Source organism: Podarcis liolepis (genome assembly GCF_965112155.1).
Source record: "Podarcis liolepis genome assembly, chromosome: 5".
NCBI lineage: Eukaryota > Metazoa > Chordata > Lepidosauria > Squamata > Lacertidae > Podarcis > Podarcis liolepis.
This window is the reverse complement of record NC_139556.1, coordinates 52,582,650-52,602,577: the sequence shown is the minus strand read 5'-3', so window position 1 is coordinate 52,602,577 and position 19,928 is coordinate 52,582,650. Positions and strand designations below refer to the sequence as shown.

The 19,928-nt window shown below is 39.0% G+C and overlaps 1 protein-coding gene and 1 long non-coding RNA gene across 4 annotated transcripts in view; one reads left to right on the top strand and one right to left on the bottom strand.

Annotated features, from left to right (window-relative positions):
- The window catches only part of ATRNL1 (attractin like 1), a 494,510-nt gene that overhangs the window by 385,616 nt on the left and 88,966 nt on the right, over positions 1 to 19,928 (top strand). The window lies entirely within an intron of this gene.
- LOC310707722 overlaps positions 14,810 to 19,928 on the bottom strand; it is a 48,703-nt gene continuing 43,584 nt past the window's right edge. Inside the window, exon 3 of the long non-coding RNA XR_014526693.1 lies at positions 14,810 to 15,005. This is a non-coding gene — a long non-coding RNA (uncharacterized lncRNA). The remainder of the gene's footprint in view (positions 15,006 to 19,928) is intronic.

Genomic DNA, 19,928 nt, shown 5'->3' with positions numbered 1-19,928 from the left:
GACACATAGATATAATTAATGGAGGGTAATTAAATCCCACTGCTGACAAAATGTGACAGTGTATTGTTCTGTTATTATTCAGCACCAATTATCCTAAAATAAAGTCACTCTTCTGACTTTATAATTCTTCGACTCATTTTCATGTACACAGTACAACACATAAATAAAGTCATTGTTTTGCCTGTCTGGTGCCCTTCTCTCATTGCTACACATCACAGCCTGCAAAGATGCAACAGTAATTTCTTTACCCCACCCCTCGTTGTATATTGGTCAGTCATCAGAGAAGACCATAAATCATTCCATTGAATGCCAGATACAAGAAAATGAGTTCTTTTTTATTGTTTTAATATGTCAAATTTTATTTTGCAAATCGTTTCTCTACCAGGTCTGTATATTAGGGTCACTTTTAAAATTAGAAAATGTATATAGTGCACTAGTAAAAATTGAAATAGTTTTGCAAGTTGATTTTGAACAACCCTATGTCTAGAAGGCAGTTTGTGGACCTTTTTAAAAAAAAGAAAACTCGGTACTTTTTTCCAAAGTAATTTTAACAGAAGACAATATCTGACCAAAATTGTGTTCATTTTCATGGTATAATTTAGTTGCAAAATGTGTCCTTTTCAATAAGATTGTCTTGACTTTTTGAAACAGTATGCCCTATATCTGTAAAGAAAGCTTGAGTACAAGGAATGCCTAACTGCCTCATTTGGTGTTGTTAGATTAGCCTCCCTAGATGAGCAGTTTTGTTAAATGTCTCCTTTACACTTTCGACATCATTTCTCTCTTAAATTGTTCATATGTGAAAAGTTACAGAGCTGGAAAGAAAGGTGAGACAAGTTTAGTGGAAGAAGCTTAAGAAACACAGCAGATGTTACAAGAAGTCCTTCAAAGCAGGGGAAGATGTGCAGTAGTACATTTTGTTATTTGTTCAAAGCTGCTTGAACTCCATAGATAGTAGTGAAAACTCAACTGCAGAATGGTATTGGTGCAAATATTGCATGGTGTAAGTATTGCAGGTATGCTAAATTTCAATCATCTACACGTTACAGGTTTCTTGGAAATCAGTTTGTCACCTACCAGGATATAAGTTGTGAACACAACCAAGTCCCTACCTTAAAGATGAAGACAGTCAGTTCTGGAATTGGATAACATAATCTAGTGAATACAGGATTTATATGTATTTCAAATCAAACAAAGCAATGAAATTTGACTGCATCAAGAACTTCTGTCAAGAGGTTTTTTTACTGGGTGAGGGTGAACAGGCTTAAACCGAGTTCAGACAAGATGGGAATGCTTATAATTGAGAGGTAGTTTGTGTGGTTTGAATGATGTTGCAGTCCCCTTCCCACCCCAAGGACCCAAGTTCTTAGTTCAGGAACTTTCCTGCACCCATTGCTATATTTGGATCCACAGGTTGCCATTATTGGTCAGGAGTGCCTTTTCCAATTTCAAGTGGCTTGCCAACAATGACCTTAGCTGAAAAAGGTAGACCTAGCTTCGGTTACTCGTGCACAGGTTAAATCCAGGTCAGGCTACTGCAATATTCTCTACACAGAACTACTTTTAAAATGGGACATAGTACAGTGGTAGGTTTCATTCCCAATCCCCAGCATCTCCAGGTAGGACTAGGAAAGAGCGTGTCTGAAACCATTTAGAGCTGCTGCTAAACATTGTATATAATGCCAAGCTAGATGGACCAATGGCCTTACTCAGTATAAGGCAGCTTCCTATGTCCCTATGGTGTGGAATCTACAATAGATCTAGAATTCATCTGCCAGGATATTGAGAGGAACTAGGCATATATCTCATGTTACAAGAGCTTTACATCAGTTAAACAGGTTACCGGTCTGTTTCTGAACTCTGTATAAACATCTTGTATTGACTTTTGAAGCCTAAGCAGTCTAGCACCAAGTTATTTGAAGGTCCCTTTATGCCCATATAACTCATCCCAAACCCCAAGATGAGCTTCAGTTGCCCTGCTCTCTGGCTTAAGATCAGCTTGATGGATACTTGAGACAGGGCCTCTTTATTGGTAGCACCACAACTGTGGAAATCCCTCACCAGGCAAATTCGACAATACCTTTTTGTTTCACAAGACTTATTTGAGCACATTTTTTTTTCTCATCTGACTTTTAGATTCTGGTTTAAAATGTTTGTATTGGTGATTTGATTTTGTTTAATTGTCTTAGCTTTCAGTATGGTGAATAATTTTTTAAAAAGCAATCTTGGAAACACTTTATCTTGAAAGGCAGAGTATAAATGAATAAATAATAAACTGTGCTGCTATTGCCACAATAGCAATGAAAATAATAAAAATTGTTAATGGGTAGCCTGCTGTTTTGATTAATGTACAATCTTTATATTGGTCAACATTCTTGCCCTTGGCAAGATAGTGCATGTAATTTTAATGTAAGGGTCCAACTGTAAAATATTTGACAGCTCCTTTGAAGCAACCACCATTCTTTAGCTGCACTTGAAAAATCAAGCTCTGACACTGTTAAATTGCTTGGCTCTGTAATCTTCGTGGCTTTTTCTCCCCTAGCAGTGCTCCTGAAAGTAGCTTGATATTGGAAACCATATTTCTTTTTCATTTTTCTTTTCTTTGTATTCATTTACTAGTATTTATGCTGAGATAGCAACCAAACTGAAAGGCATGAACAGGGAGAGCAGATTAGTGCCTGGGAGTTCACTAAAATGAGCTATGCAAATAATATGATTTTCCCTCTACGGTCTACTCTGTCTTGTGGAAAAAAGTAATTAAGGCTTATACCCATTGCAGCCTTTAAAGTGAACATGACAATAGGCAAATGTCCTTTTCTAACAGAAACTAAAGCAGTAGCCTTGGAATGGGTCAATTACTTCAATGATTTGGGGTCCATGGTGAATTAGAACACCATCAGCTTTCATGAAATATGCACAAGGCTGTCAATTGCTTGTGCAGAACTGATAATCCCTGACAAATATCGGGTCTCATCAGATATTGGCGGTAATAAAAATGCCCAGAACAGGTGGATAGCTTCAGTTATCTACACTTCGTTGTTAAAACTACAACACATCTCTCCAGAGATCCAGAGGGTAAGCGGCTGTTTGATTAAGTATGGCATCACTGGCAAATATCACAAGGCAGCAAGTAATCACACTCGAGCTGGAGAGAGTGAGAGAACGAGAGGCAGAGAAGAACACAGAGCAGATGGATTGTTTCAATTATTCGGGCCCCTTGAATACAAACCACAACTGCCATCAGCGGATCTGATGGCAGACGAGTAATAACTGCATCGCTATGACATCATTTTAAAATCTCACAGGGCTTAAGTATTTCAACAGCTGTAATGCTTTGGTTTATCCAAGCACTGATTTTGACCCACAGTCACCTTTTAGCAATGAGAACAGCGTAGCAGGAGAACAGCTTTTGGTAGTATTTCAAGTCATTTGAACTGTGGCATTTCACAATGCATTCTCAACTACTACATAGGGAGCAGCTTCCTGAATCTCACAGTAACTGTAGTGCATATTACTGTTGCTTGGAGGTGGAGTTTGTGATCTTTGTTTAGACAAGGACTGATTACTAAGAAAGTACAGACAGTTATACAGAAGAATGTGCAAAGGGCACATCAGGACTCAAAAGTATTGCAGATAAACAGGAACTACAGAACCCTGCAGTTAGTTTGCTTCCTTGCAGGTTGCAACTACTTGCAGTACCTTGTACTCACATAATGCTGTCCGTGTACATATATCTTGTAGCTAATCTGTAGTATTTGTTCATATTCATGTTCTTCTTTATTTTTATTGAAGTTCATAAATACAGTACAAATAATACCATTAAATATATTAAAGCCAAAACCTACAATTTAAATGTTCAGATACTCCACAAAATCTGGCTGAAATTTGTATAGCAGTATGTGTCTGTACATGTTTCCTCATATCTCAGGTTTCTAAAAATGCTAGAAACTTTTAAAAAAGAAATCTCAGCATCTGGAGATTATGTTTTATCCTGGAGGCATTGGCCCAAATATAAAACTACCACTTCACATTCATTTTTCCATTTTGTAAATTTTGCCAAAGAAGCTAATATGTCTTCTCTCAAGTATGCTATTTGTGAGTATTGTTAGTATGTGATAGAATACAAAATAGAACACTTGATAAATCAAATGTTTATTCTGGGTCATTTGGTATTACCTTCTAATTTACAAGAGCAGGAAATATGAGAACTGTTTCAAGTGTCGGTTGTGAAAATAGCTGGAATTTTGCTCAAATGGTTGCTAGTACAATTGAACTTGTGTGGTTTTTCAGCAATCCTGTATAGTGCAAAATGGTTAGTCTCTTTTATTAAATGTATAAGGGAGGGAAGAGAATTAAACATTAAATTTAAATTAGGTGTTATCATTTCAATAGATTCTGAAATATAAGTTTCTTTCTTTTCCAAAAAAAAAGGGCTATAAGTCAGATGAACAGAATAGTAAAAGGAAAAACAGAACGCTTCTGTGATGTCCACGTACAGAAACAGATTACCAGAATACCTATCTAATATGATATGTCTTTTTCCCCCTTACACATGGCTGATAGGGATATGGTTCAAATTGTAGTGGATTCTTATGTGATTTTCTCATACACTGTTTGCAGCTTAGCTCAAGCTATAACCCTCCAGGGCTGGTCCTAATATTAGGCAAAATGAAGATGCTGCCTCAGGCAGTTGATGCTGAGAAGTGTTAGTGGGGACTGCAGCCAGGGGTACCAACTTGAATAAAATATTAGGGGGGACAGTTAAGCCCCACCCTGCATAATTGATCACATGATGTGGTGCACGCACACCAGACTGTTCACAAACCAGTAAGATATACTCTACCTTATAACAAATATTTATATTGGGCCCCACCTCAGTTCTTCAGGGTTCGCAGGTCCATAACACCTTTACTTACTGATGTGAAATAATAATAAAACTTTTAAAGTCCAGTTGTTTGTATGGCCACCTTCACTTGAGTGGAACCATTTGCTTCTCTGCCTCAGGCAGCACAGTGAATTGTGTTCAATTAAGTTTTACTTAGAGTAGACCCATTGAAATTAATGAACATGACTAACCTAAGTCCATTAATGCCTCTACTCTGAGTAAACCTCAGTTGAATATCACCCAATGTTTTGGGCTGGCCCTACAACCTGTAGTACTATATCTGAAGAAGTGTGCATGCACACGAAAGCTCATACCAAGAACTAACTTAGTTGGTCTTTAAGGTGCTATTGGAAGGAATTTTTTTATTTTTACTATAGGAAAGTTTCAGGTAAGCAATTTTCACAGAGCACCTTTGGCTGCAATCTTGTACCCACTTACTTGGAAGCAAGCTGCATTGAACTCTGAACTTTACTTTTGAGAATGGGTGTTTAGGGTTGTATTAGTCTGCTAACTCACCTGCAAGATTTCTTCAGTGACAACAAGTAACTATGATTCATGCCAGGCCAGCATTTGATTATGATTTAAAGTAGAACCTATGTCGGCACCTGAGAACAAGGTATGTTCATAGAGTGGGGAAAACCTTTTTTAATGGTTTCTTACCTTTGATACTCTACAGTTTTCAAATACAGTATGTTGTTTCTAGAATTGAGCTGTTCAGATGTTCATTTCTCACAGTAAAGGCAGCCTTCCTCTTTAATGTCCAGCAGAAAAGATGGAACAGTGCTCCAGAAAGAATAAATTTAGCCTATGACAACCAAGCAATAGACCTCCTGAGGCCTTTTTAGAAATTGGCAGTCGTTTATCCTTGAACAATGAATAATGCACATAAAAAACCCTTTTACCTATCCTCTGAATTGCAAATCTGAAACGGATTAAAAAAACCTGGAGGTTCAAGCCAAACTTTTAAAGGGTGCAGAACCAGAATGTCTAAAACTCAGCCTGAATACTTTTTCACTGTGCAGGGCTCTTTTTCTTCATCTCTCCTTTCAGCCCAAGTCATACTGACTTTTTATTATCTTGAATGTCTTCCTTCACTATTGTAAAAATTTGAAATGGCAGTATTAGAAAATATTTTCAATTTGGAGCGGTGGAAAGGTTATGCATTGACATTCCCACATCTAGGAATTACTTTTGTGTATTTTAGATAAAGATAAGAATTTTGCTCAGGTAAATGCAAAACAATCTGCATTGCTTCTGGTTCACTGGCTTAATGCCATACGATTTTCTTTAGCAGAACAAGTAGTTCCAAGCTGGGCTTTTTGGGTCATATTTAATGACTTAGCCAACTTTAAAATGCCAAGAATTCATTAACTGACTCAGTGAATTGATATTAAAGTTATGGTCAGCCAATATGAATATTTGGGTGTTCACATAGATTTGTTGCTTTAACATACTGAATGACTGCTCAGTCAATATTAACCCTCTAACCAATTTTCTATAACCGTGTTTCTCATTTAACTTGCTTGGTTCTTGTGTATAAAATTATATCCCACTTCTTAAGATATATTTAATTGCACTGCCATTCTTAAACTCTAGCATTATTTATACCTCAACTTCAATTGTTAAAACTTGCTCACCTGAAAAATATAAAACCACGTTTTCAGGAGATTTGTAGCACTGTTAGAGGCTAACTGTGCGACAGCAGGAAGGGATTTCAGGAGTGGGAGTAGGGGGAAAAGAACACCTTTCTTCTCTTTCCCATCCCTCCTAAAGCTTTCTCCCTTTGTGCTATATATCATGAAAGCTTGGGTTGGGACTCAACAGAATATGTCCTTTTTCATTTCCTTCTTCTTGAAACCTTCCTATAGAGCATGGAGGAGAAAGATTTTTAAGCGCATGGAACTAATCCTCTCAATCCTAATCCTTTCTTCCAAGATATTGTAAAATGATAGTGTTGGGGAGGGGAAAACCTTTGTTATGTCAAGGGTTGCAGACAGTTCATCAGGGGTGTGCTGGGCCACGGTTGGTAGCAGGCTGGGCTCAAGTCAAAACTGAGTAGGGTCAGAGCCAGCAGTGGGGTGGGTCCACCTCCATTTTTTCTATTTCTGGCAGTCCACTCCTCTTTCCATCACTTCATTAGTCTCTCTCTTTCTTCCTCCGCTGCCACTCTCCACCCATCCCCAAGAAAAACACTCCCATGCAGTATTTAGAAAAAAGCTCTCATTGGCATCAATAAGAGGTTCCCCCTGCACCAAGTTTAATAGCTGCATGGGCTGAAGAGCAAAGCTGCATGTTGAGTCATTCCTGGTTGTGGACCTGCAGTTCCTGATCCTTCTGTAAGGGGATCACACAGGCCATTTTCCTCCACCCCCTCCTTTTTCACACCCTCCAACATTTCCTTGATGAAAATAGGGACACCCTATTCAATAATAAAAATAATTTTGCTATTTATACCCCACCCATCTGACTATACCCCAGACACTCTGGGCAGCTGCCAGCATATATAAAGACACAATAAAACATTAAACACTGCTTTTTTCCAGTGGGTCTGCAAGCCATATAACTTAGTTGGGTATCACCCATAAACCGAGTGTAAAGTAGAATAAAAATACAGTGGTACCTCGGGTTAAGTACTTAATTCGTTACGGAGGTCCGTTCTTAACCTGAAACTGTTCCTAACCTGAAGCACCACTTTAGCTAATGGGGCCTCCTGCTGCTGCCGCACCGCCGGAGCACGATTTATGTTCTCATCCTGAAGCAAAGTTCTTAACCTGAAGCACAATTTCTGGGTTAGCGGAGTCTGTAATCTGAAGCGTATGTAACCTGAAGCGTATGTAACCTGAGGTACCACTATATTACACTTTCTTGACTTGAGAAAGACTCTCCCAGGTCTTACTGAAATAGATAAGGAACCCCTTGCTTTTCTGGGAACTCTGTGAGTGCAGGAAAGCTCAGGGGAGATTTGCACTTGATTGAATAATGAAGGGTGCACTCACACAAGCAAGAAGGGCTTTCCACGAAACCGGACTGTTGTGCTTTCTAGGTTTGGCACTACTATTAAGGACAAATACAAGTGCTTTTACAGAGGGGATATGTTTTCACTATCTTGTATGTTGAGGATACTCCTTTGAGAAGACCCATTTGCAACTTCTACTTTGCAAGCTGTACTTCTCACTCTTCTCTTTCATTTTCTTTCTTTCCCTTATCACAAGTAGTATTGTCTCTGCAGAAGTATCCATGAGAAGAAAAGAAGGTGCAGAAGTCGTAGTCAAGTGAGAGGCTTAATTTTGTTCTAAGTCAAATAATTTTGCTTTCGTATAATGGGAAAATAAAATGCAATGTACACTGTCAAAAAGTTGACACTATAAATACCAGAAAGTATTAAAATCCATTGTCAATAAAAGTAAAAAGCATGAATCACTTCACATCTTGACATATTTCAAAACCGCCACACACAGCACAAATTATAGTGTATTTGATTGCTCCAGAGATAATAGCACTTGAGAGTTCCTCTCTCAGCATCCAGAGTTACAACTAAAGGGGTTCAATTGTTTTGTCTTTATACGATACAAATGTGCTCAAAAAACCTAAAAGTTCTATACGATCATGTCTGTTAATAAAATAAAATAAAAATAGGTATAACAAAGGATAACGAAAGATTTAGTTAAAGAAAGAAAACTACATTTATGATTTTTTTAAAAAAATAACCCTTTGTATGTGTGTGTAATCTATCATGTTGAATAGCAGGGGTCCCTAAACTTTTTGGGCCTGGGGGCACAAGTAGAAATGCAAGAAAGTGTCATGGGCACCACAAAACACACATTTCACAGAAGAAAAAGTGGTGGTGCTTAGAAATCCCTCCTCCACAAAAAACCCCAGCCAAAACACTCAGAGCCCTCCTAAACAAATCATAAAGGGGGGGAAGGCTGACAGTCCCCCACAATACAAACAACCCTCCCCAAAATTGCTCTAGATCAGAATGTGAAAGTGAGCCACAAAGTTGTATTTTCCATAAACCATAGGGATTGTAGCATAACTTATTTTATTGTAGCATAACTTCTATTTTATTTGGGAAATATTTCTTAAAAACCAATAAAAACTTCTGGGTTATTTGATGGGTCTTAAGCTAAATAGTAGAGTAGTATGTAATTATATTTGGAAGGGCTGTTGCATAGTAAATGATTCCATTTTCTGAAGGCATCTGTCTTCAAGCTGTGCTTTTTTTTACCCAACCTAGGTGTTTTAGGAATTAATAAAGATTAAGTTATGCATAGCTTTTGAGGATGTTAATTATGTGAAGTTATCTTTTTACTCAGAAGTCTACAATAATCACTTTTCAGTCTCTGAATGATAACCGAGTTCCAGTAATCAGGAAAGCATCAATACATATTAGCTGTGTAGCATCTGCTTCCTGCATCATGAAAAGACACTGTTTAGACTCTGAGAAACATTACACCCATTAACATTATGTGGGGAAAGTTAAATAAAGTAGTAGGATTGTGTAGCTGATTTATATCACGAGGTCTTGGATTTATTTTGTTTTTCTCTAGCTGCAAAATAATTCTAACAGCACTTGTACTGTCATTGTGATCTCCATTCCTTAGCTCCAGCTCACCATATTTGTGTGTGGATGCTTTCTAAATAGTTTGTGTCTGTAGAACACGAACAAAGGAAGAGGGGTGATACCAGGCGGAAAAGAGGCTGCAATTTAATTAATATTCAGACTTGATGTCTGGGATGTAGTGACTCCTTTTGCAGAATAGAAATTAAAAGGAAAATGGAAGACAGTGCAGGCTTATGGTTGCTCTATTATGTATAAGATTAAACTAAAATCAATTTTGGACAACTCACATCACGTCACATGAAATAATTTCGAGATTTCATAGAAGTGTGCATTATGCTTGTGTGGAAGACAGGAGTGCCTGGCATGCTCGGGTCCATGGGGTCACGAAGAGTCGGACATGACTAAACGACTAAACAACAACAACAATATATATATATATATATATATATATATATATATATGAATATTTTTTCCATTATTTTTTCATATTTTACATGTTTATGGGATCTATAGTTAGCTATCACCTTTATATTTGCAGATTTATATGTTTTACAACTTGTAAATAAATAGCTTCTGATTTTTTTTTTAAGGCAATTTAAGGAGACTTTGTTACAGAGCAGAGAACACACTTGATGTTAGCAAACTTCATTTACCACGGGCACTTATTTTTGAGAAGTCATTAAAAAGCTATGGTAGTGCCAAAAAACTGGAGTCATTACTTCTTCTCTTTGCCAATACTAAGAAGTCTGACCCTAAGCATAATACAATTAAACAAAGGAAAACCAGATGCTAATTATCAGGGCAAAGTCTGACAGGCTATGGAATTTACTCCTAAGAAAATTCTAGCCGTTTGAAATGTGGACAATACAGAATATTTATACATGTACAATAGAAGGCAGTTCTTTACTTAGACTAGGAAGATGAAAAACCTGTAATTTTTTCACTTCAGAATATACTTTGAAAATCAAAAGCAAATTCTATATATTACTACATATTACAAGGTATTGCTTTTGTTGAGCTGAATCCTTTGATTCATTATGTTCATATAGCACAATAGATGTTAATAGGCTTAAGCATGTGTAATTGGATGTGAGACGGCAGCATTTAATGGGACAAGTTTTGTTCATGAAAGGGAAACCTGTAACCTTCCAGTAATTGTTGAAGTACAGTTTCCATCATCAAGTACAGTTTCCATAACCATTGGTAGGCTGGCTGGGACTGATGGAAGTTGGAGTCCAACAACATCTGGAGGTTCCCATCCCTTGTCTAGTCTGATGACTGCAGGTCCCCCCCCCCTTCATGCTGTGGTCAGATATCAGTCTTATACTAGGGCCAAGTAGTGTAACCTGCTTTCTGGAAGTGTAGTAGGCACCACGTTTGATGTGTTGAAGAATAATTCTAGACTCAAACATAGGACCAAATTAGTTGTCTGGCAATAATCATCACTAGCTGATTTCAAACTACTGTCACTAGCTGAGGAAGCCCCTAAAGCAGAAAGTCAAAATTAGACTATCAGGAGTTGTGGTGCCAAGACTAGCGTCACTTTGGATGTCATCTTCCCGCACTCTTCATACAAATTGTTTGTGCCTTTGCCTCTCCAATTAAGATGCTGCCATCATTGGCTTTAGAATCAGAACACATACTACAGTCTGTACTATAGTAAGTGAAAACTACTAGCTATTCATGGTGTGTACATATCTTAAACTTCCATCTATGTCACTTCTTCCTCATTCTGTATGTGGGAGCAACCTGTTAGTGGAGTTCTGCTGAAGACAAGTCTGGATCCAGCCCATTCTTCAGAATCAAATCAAGAATGTGCTCACTACCATTCCCCCCCCCCATTGTACTCCTGCTGCTGCTCATCCCTCAACTGATGATGCATTCACAGTTCTGGTAGCCTCGCCTAGATGACTTCTTAAATTCTCAAACACCTACCAGAGGTTGCAGAACTCTATAAATGAGTAAATACCATCAAAATGTGTATGAGTAAAAGTTCTTTGTTATATTTTATTTCAGTTGCACCCCCTCAAGTTTTAATTCCTGTATTTCATTTTAATGTTGCAATTATAATAACGGAATGAAAATTATGCTGTCACAAACTTAGCATTTCTGATGAAAATTGGGAAGAATGCTGGCAATGAGCAACTTATTTAAAACAAAATGCCTTCACTAATTAGACAAGAAATCATAAGTCTGTCAAATGAAAACTTATAATGAAAATAATTTTGGATATTTCTACACAATAAAAGACTCTTCAAAAAAAAAAAAATCCTCAAAAGACCAATTCAAACAACTCTGGGTTGTGCCAACATGCAGAATTTGTATTCTAGCTGATTTGCACACAAAAGTCAATTGTTGTTTGCTTGTTATTCAGTACACTCAGATTCAATTATTTCAGCCTATGCCCACAATACCCCAAGCAGCTATCAGAAACGTTTTCAGTGGCGTAGTAATATATGAACATTCAATGAAAACCTGTAAGGTGGCTGTGTGGAGAAATATCAGAAACCTCTTAACGGCAGGCAGCTTAGGTAAAGTCAGCACAAAAGGCTAGTTGCTTTTTTAATTGATGTCCTGGAAATTTATGTAACACGTATAAATGTTTAGGGGCTAAAAATTTCAGTGGTGATTGATACCAGAAATTGCAAGTGTAGCTTGCAAACCTCACCCCTAACATTCCCACAGAGAGGCTCCTCTTCACACAAACTTCAGAATGAATGTCTGAATACAGTTTCTAAGCACATTTAGTTGGATTCACTTAGAAGCTTCCCTGTGTTTGGGTTCCTGATAGTAGAAGGGCTTCTGTGTGTTTTTAACTGAATTCATCTATAAGGCCCTGTCAGACCTTTGTGCTGAACACATGAAGAAGTGCCTGCGTATTGTGGAGATGTCGGGAATGAGGTTTGCATACGTGCCTTCTCCATTTTAAGCCCCTGTGTGTTCAGGTGAAAGCCTCATTAACTCACCTCATTAGCTGAATGAAATAGATTGGAAAGAGCTTAAAATGTGATATGGGGCTTCTGCTGTTGCTTTGGCTTTGACATCTTCAGTATCCAGGCAGGACATTGTATCTTGGCTTTGTGCCCTGCAGAGCCCTCAGGATGACTTCAGAAAATTTCTCTTCATCACGCTTTAGTAGATTGCACATGTCTAAATAATAGCCAGGTTAACTAGAAGTGGGTTGAAAAATAAGTCTTGTGCCTAAAAGGGTTTATATTCATTTGTAATGGAGCTACATCAAAAACTGGAGAGGGCTTCTCACATGAAAACTCTTTAAAAGTCAGCCAATACCAGCCAAAAAAGCACAGCACTTGGCACATTAGTTTGTTAACTGACAGCGCCAAATCTTTCATCATTGAAAACTAATCTGCTTTCCCATGGCTCTGCAAAGAAAGAAAATAAAAAACCCTAGAGGTGGAAACATGTGTTTTTCTAAAATTGTCCTTTTCCACTGACATTTTCTCAGTTATGCCATCCCTAATTACTGTTCTCTATCCATCAAATTTAAGGCAGTTTCCTAAATATTGTGTAAATGGTCTATTTAGTGGATATATCAACAAGAACGTGCATAGAAGTGATCCAGGAGACAAGTGATCTAATCTGGTTGGAATGGCAAAGCATAGGGTGCACATCCTTAGTTACTATAGCATTTTTCTAAGCATTGGCAAACAGAGCTATATGGCTAGGTTCCTCTTAAGAGAAGAAGTTCATGTCATATTGGGATCCATCATGGCTAGAACCAGGTATAAGGGTTTATTTATGCAGAGAAAAGGGATAAGAAAGGGTTAAGTTAGGTGTGCTGGTTAATTTTGGGTGTGCTTGTCCTGCACCTGCAGCTAGTTAAGCATGAGTGAACAAGCATGTGATAGTGACTCAGCACAATCTAAAGTATAAATACACCTGTGTTTGAAGCAAGTTTGCTTTTGGCCCCCTGCCTTTGGCCAGTGCCTAGTCTGTGTTGGAATACTATAAGGAGACTGTGGGAAAGACTCTACTACAACTTTATGCTAAGCTGGGGAACTACATTGTACTGACCCTACCCAAACTGCCTGGTATTAATATGTTCCATTGGCACATTCTGATGGTGTGCTGAATGGGCACTCTGCACACGCCCCAACACCAGGAGGCCTCTATTTTGGTTCAGCTGTTCTTCACGTGGTCAGCCAACAGGACTACAGTTCAGAATATCTTCTTGACATTAAAGGATTCCCGGGTGCTGATGCTCTTTAACAAGGGCTATACATGACTTCCTGTTTAGGATAAGACTTTGGGTGGCAAATGTCTTGATCTGGTAAGTTGTGATTCCTAATGACCCTTAGTACTGACTCCTTGCATGACTCCTAGTTCCTAGCTTCTGATTCAGCTGCCTGTTCCTTAGGCCTGACTAGGCATAGGATTTTGCCAACTCTTCTTAGTCAAAAAGAACAGAGGGCTACTAGGATGTTGCAGAACTGTTAAAGGCCTTCCACTTGTTTCAGTGTGACACAACTGCCGAAGTGTGTCACTTAAATGTTGCAGTTGGGATGAAATACTATTATTTGTTGTTCTTCACTCAGCAGTGCACAATTAAACTATGGAACTTGCTCTGACAGGACACAGTGATGACCACCAACTTGGATAGCTTTAAAAGAGGTTCAGACAATTTCATGAAAGATAGGGTATCAATGGCTACTAACCATGATGACTGTGCTTGGCCTCCATGGATGGCAGCAGCATTCTTCTGAATACCAGTTTCTAGAAACCGCAGTGCGGAGGCGGTGCTTTTGTGCTCAGGTCCACTTGCAGGCTTCCCAGCAGCATCTGACTGGCAGTTGTGAGAACAGGAAAATTATGAGGATCCCAAGTATTTTGGGGGGAAGCTTTGTTTATTCATATATATGTCATGAGTGGGAAAGCTCAGGCCCAGGGGCCAAAAGCAGCCCACCAGGCTTCTTGATCTGTTGCTGCCTTCCTGCATGTTCTCTTGCACAAGTCAATCCACTAGTTAAGGGACTTTAAATTGGCACTATGTTGAATTCTCCCCCTTGTTTTAGATGTAGTGGCAGTAAAAAATAAGGATTTTGTGTTAAGGCCTAAAACAGCAAAAGACAGTTTCAGTGTTCTTTTCCCCTCAGGATACTTGTCAGGCATTAGACCAATCCTCAGCACCAAAGATCTGGTGATGTTTAATATTTGATCTAAGTATTAGAAGGAAAGCATACTCATTGATTCTTTTTAGACTGAAGAAGTATCTGCTTTCCACACCTATCATAGGAAAGGGATAGATGTGTGCAAATAAGACTTATTCCATCCTATCCCTGTTAAATGAAGGTATAATGATTTAATCATTTGTTATTTTATTTGACTTTCAAATCTGGCTAAAGAGCTCCTATTGTTAAAAAAATTCAGATCAAGCAAACAGAGGACAAATGCTGTATCATTATTCACAACAGGCTTGGACAGCAGTTCTGTGGACTTACTGGTGTAAACCCATTCTCTCCTTCCCTGGTTTCCTTCTTATTGTTATGAACTATGTTTCTGGAAGCTGACTGATTAATTCATGGTCAGGACTGTCAGCTAAAAAGAAAAGAGAAACATGTGGGAGAGAAAATTGCACTGCAGGTTCTGCAAAGCATCTTACAGCTGTCTTGAAATCCCACAAAGAACTCTGTGGATTTCATAGTGTCCTACTGGTCTAACATCATGGCTCCAGCATATTTAACTGACAGCTCTGTACCAACCAACAAAACCTTTTTGGAACCTTATTAACACAGAGAGACACAAATCTAGGGGGAAACTTAAAATGATTTGTATGGTTAGATGAGTTTCCCCATTTGCCTATATTAATTTTATGTAAGGATATTCTAAAATCTGGAAAAACAAAATAAATCATTTATAGTCTACATAAGTCTAGCAAAAACAGAGACAAAATCTGCAAAAATATATTTAAGGCTACTCAGCCATTTTATACTTAGATGTAAGTTTAATGCTGTAGTTCTAAAATTATGTCAAACAATCCAGCTCCCTAAGCTGTTAAGTATAATTGGTTTAATTCACACTGGCTATAAGTAATGGTGAAATAGTTTAAAACTGGAAAATTCCACAGCAATATTCTAAGGGAGCCTGAGCTTTAACTGAGTTGATAATCAACTATTGTTGTTGTCTGCTAGCTAATGAGCTTAACCTTAGATCACATGAGAGGTATTGAATTTTAAATCTTGGAAGGGTGGTGGCTGGAGCTCTTTGTTCCCAGGCTTTGTGAGAATAAGGATGTAAATGAAAATAAAAAAGTTCCTTCCAGTAGCACCTTAAAGACCAACTAAGTTAGTTCTTGGTATGAGCTTTCGTGTGCTATCTGAAGATATCTGAAGAAGTGTGCATGCACACGAAAGCTCATACCAAGAACTAACTTAGTTGGTCTTTAAGGTGCTACTGGAATGAACTTTTTTATTTTGACTATGGCAGACCAACACGGCTACCTATCTGTAGATGTAAATGAAGCTCTTCATGTAAACAGGCTCAGGCAGAATGCAGGCTGGAATGCAGGTTGTGGGAAGACATAGACATCTGCTTCTAGGTCTGCTGGAATTATTTCATATTTTGTAAGGTGCTGTGTTTATGCCTTGGACTGGCATATGTCTTAGGGAACTATTTGGATGTTTTTGTTTTGAAGAAAGTTCTGCAAGTAAAGTTTTAAATGACTGGGGCTTGACAATGTTTCATTTCAAATGGAGTTAGTTTTCACTCCATTTCTAACTTCAGTCACTGTGTAATATTAATATCTGCAATATAAGCAGGTGCAAGACAGTTCATATCAGAACACCTGTCCAATGCCAGGCTGAGGGGTTTGATTCCCCCACTAGCACGGGTCCTGTGACATCGGAGCAGATAAACCAAAGAAATCTAGAGGCTGAGCAAAGAGGGTCAGAGCAGAGCTTCACTGGGAAAGAAGTCTGATCGTACTCATTGTTCATGTGGCCAACAACAAACACTTTTATATTTAGTTGCCTTGGTATTACCGTATATACTTGAGTATAAGCCGACCTAAATATAAGCCGAGGCACCTAATTTTAGGACAAAAAACTGGGAAAACTTATTGACTCGAGTATAAGCCGGTTCACCACACCACAAACCTGGTGGTGGTGGCGGCAGTGGAGGAGGAAGAACAAGCAGCCCGAAAGGGCTGCTTTTGGGCTGCTCGCTCCTCCTCTGCCGCCACCGACAGTGGCAAAGGTGGTGGCGGAGGAAGGAGCAGCAGGGCTCCTTTCGGGCCACTCGTCTCTCCGCTATCACCTCTGCTGCTCGTAAGAGCAGGCATAGGAGCCCGGTTAAGAGAGGCACAGTGCAGTGCAGCACCTCTCCCAGCCGTGGCTCCTGTACCTGCCCTTGCGAGAGGCGGGCGGTGGCGGAGGGACAAGCAGCGAGAAAGGGCTCTGCCGCCCACCTCACTCAAGTATAAGCCAAGGAAGGCTTTTTCAGCATAAAATATATGCTGGAAAATCAGTTTATATTCCAGTATATATGGTAAATCATTGTATTGCAAAATGAATGCTTTGGAACTCCTTGAAATTATTTGAATTGCTTTCCAGAAGTAAAATATTGATTTATCTAGTATGCTTAGTTAAATAAATGTAGATAGTACTGCTTTGGTTTTAATCCTCTTACTATGAAATGACTGTTAATAATTTTAAATTTGTATGATTTTATTTGGACAGATTGCAGAGTCATTAGTTTGAAGCCTGTAGTATAAATGAACAAAATAATCAAAGTATTAAAACATGAAAGGACTGTAGTCATCTAGCATAACCCCCAGTAGCATAGCCCAGAATTTATGCTTAAGGCTGCTGAGAAGTGGGCACAGAGGATACTGATGTACTGGGCCCACAGCCAGCACGGCCTCCAGACTCTGGCCTTTTGCTTAAAACAATTAAGTATTGTTTAAAATGAAAATAGCCCCCTAGAAAGAAATATGAGGCAAAATATGCAGGTACTTTCTAAGCAAAGGCTCCTCCCGCCTTTCATTGTTTTAGCTGTGTGAAGTCAGAGCTGTGATTTGATGAGTAAGTTGTTTGGACACCAGGCACTAGAAATCCCATGGGTCCTAAAGAGCATTTGTTTTCCACTCCCCTTCATGTACTTTCCCTGCTTTTGTCTAATTTTCTAGTCCTTCGAATCTACACAGTTTGCTCTTCCTTTTTTTCCAAGCAGCTAGGATGCGTCTTCCCTGTGGTGGGGTCATCTGTCCAAACAAGTTATTTTCTAAACACACACACACACAAATGCAAAGCGTAAAACCTTTGCAAAGAGGCGTATGCATGTTTCCTGCTGTGCAAGAGGTAAAGTCCAGGCACTCATTAAGAATTCTCTGTATAGTTAACTTAACATATGATATACATATCTGCTCAGAAGCAAGCCTCTTTGTGTTTAATGGGGCTAACTCCCAGGTAAGAATTGCAACTTAGGCTTTGTTTTAGGGTTGGCATTAGGGCAGGTGGGGGTGGGGAGAGCCTTTGGCTCTCTAGGCATTGCTGAACTACTACTTCTGCCATCCCTGGCCATTGACCATGCTTGTTAGGGACTGATGTGTGCATTGCCAGTAGTAGGACTGACTTGGGATCCAACAGATCCTTGGTTGGCTCAGCTCTGCCCTCAAAATGTCCCAGTTGGTAGTACAAATGCATCTGCTGGTACACTGTGGCCTGATTGTACTTTGGTGAATGCAGTGAGAACATTCCCTGCTGACAGAGCCCAGCTAAGTAGGAGGAAATGTCTACTGTATCCCAGTCTCTCCAGTGTAGCCCAATAACCAAGTAAAATATAGGATATTTATAGGATAGAATCACCTATAGTTCTGAGCTATAACCTGCTGCCATAAACTGCTATGGATAAATCCTAAATGATTAAATAAATGAGTAAATAAATAAATCAGTATTTTGGTAGTGACTGGCCTTTAAGAAAAGAACAACAACTTCTATCAGCTATCATTTTCACTTTCACAAGTACAAGAATACAACAATTGTCTGTTCCTTTTTCAAAACTAAAAAAAAATAGGGTCAGCAAAGATACAATAGACTTTCTGTCATGATGATACAAGAACTGTATTAATTTACTCTAATTTATCAGCTTTAATTAAGGTTGCCATACATCCGGGGGAAACCCAGACATTCCCTTTTCTGGATGGGCCAGCATGCCCATCCAGGCAGACTTTCACACTTTAAAGGAAATGTCTGGGTTTGGAGGAGGCTGGCAGAGGCTTGGGCTGCTCTATACCCTGTGCACCCATGCCCCTCTTTCCCTGACTCGGGATGGCAGTGGCTTGGGCTGTCCTCTCCCCCCGCCCCCCCTTTTTGTTCAAGATATGGCAACCCTAGCTTTAATAGGAGAGGGTTTCATTTTAGCAGGTTGAAGTAGCAGTTGTGTAAACCTTTGCAGCTTAGAAACACAACTATTACATTATAAAAGAAGGGGTTATATGTGGCCCCTATTACATAAAACTTCTTTAAGGATTTAGCAATACAATCCTATATGTGTTTGCTTGAAAGTGAGTGTAGGATTTCAGTTGTAGTCATTCTTGGACATACATTTGACATTAAAGTGTATCTTTTTTCTGTTTGGGGGGAGTATAAGATGTGCCTTCATATGCACCAGGGGAAGTGGAGAAGTCTGTTGTGACTGTTAAAGTTTGCCAACACACAAGGTGTGTTGTGAGGGATGGCATGTTCCCTGAGCTGATTCAGATAAACTAACTGTGCTTCTGTGAGCCCAAGAAGTGTGTTCTTTCCTGAAATGGGCTAGCTTAGGGGGATCACAGTTTCAAGAAAGCTTCTGGCAACTTTTGAGCTGTTCGTTCCTCTGTTTATGATGAAATGAATAGGCTTGATTCAAAGTAATACCCAAAATATGGGTGGCGATTTTCAATGAAGGCAAACTCAAAAGTAAATAGTGTTAACTCAACTCTAGGTAGCATTGCATTAATTCACCTCTCCTCCTCTTGCAAGCTCCCTGGTGGCCATGAGTCCTACATTACAGTGCTGCCTGGCCCATCTCCAGTTTAAAGATAAAGAAGCCTAAGAAGGGAAAGCAGGAGAGGTCCTGAAGTTGCCTCTCAACAGTTGGCTCCTGAGTTGCATACTGAACAGGCACACAGGTACCCTCGTCACAGTTTTGCCCACAACCATGAGATGAGACACATTATATTTCTATTTAAATAATATCAATTATTTATTAAATTTGCATCTCTATATATAAATGAACGTTTGCAAATTTGATACAAACTTCTTTTGTCGTCTTTTTTGGAGATGCATTTCTTTTGCTGCGCGTGTGTGTAAGTGTTTAATTGGCCACACTGCTTGAAGCAGAATCCACATAGTCAGATGAAGTCAGCCTGTGATAGCACACCATAGCAAGTTTCATTTACCAACCAGCTGACCTTCAGCATCTATCTCCCCCTGTTCCTACTGTGACAGATGTATTCTGTTTGGAACTGCAAAAGAAAGCTTA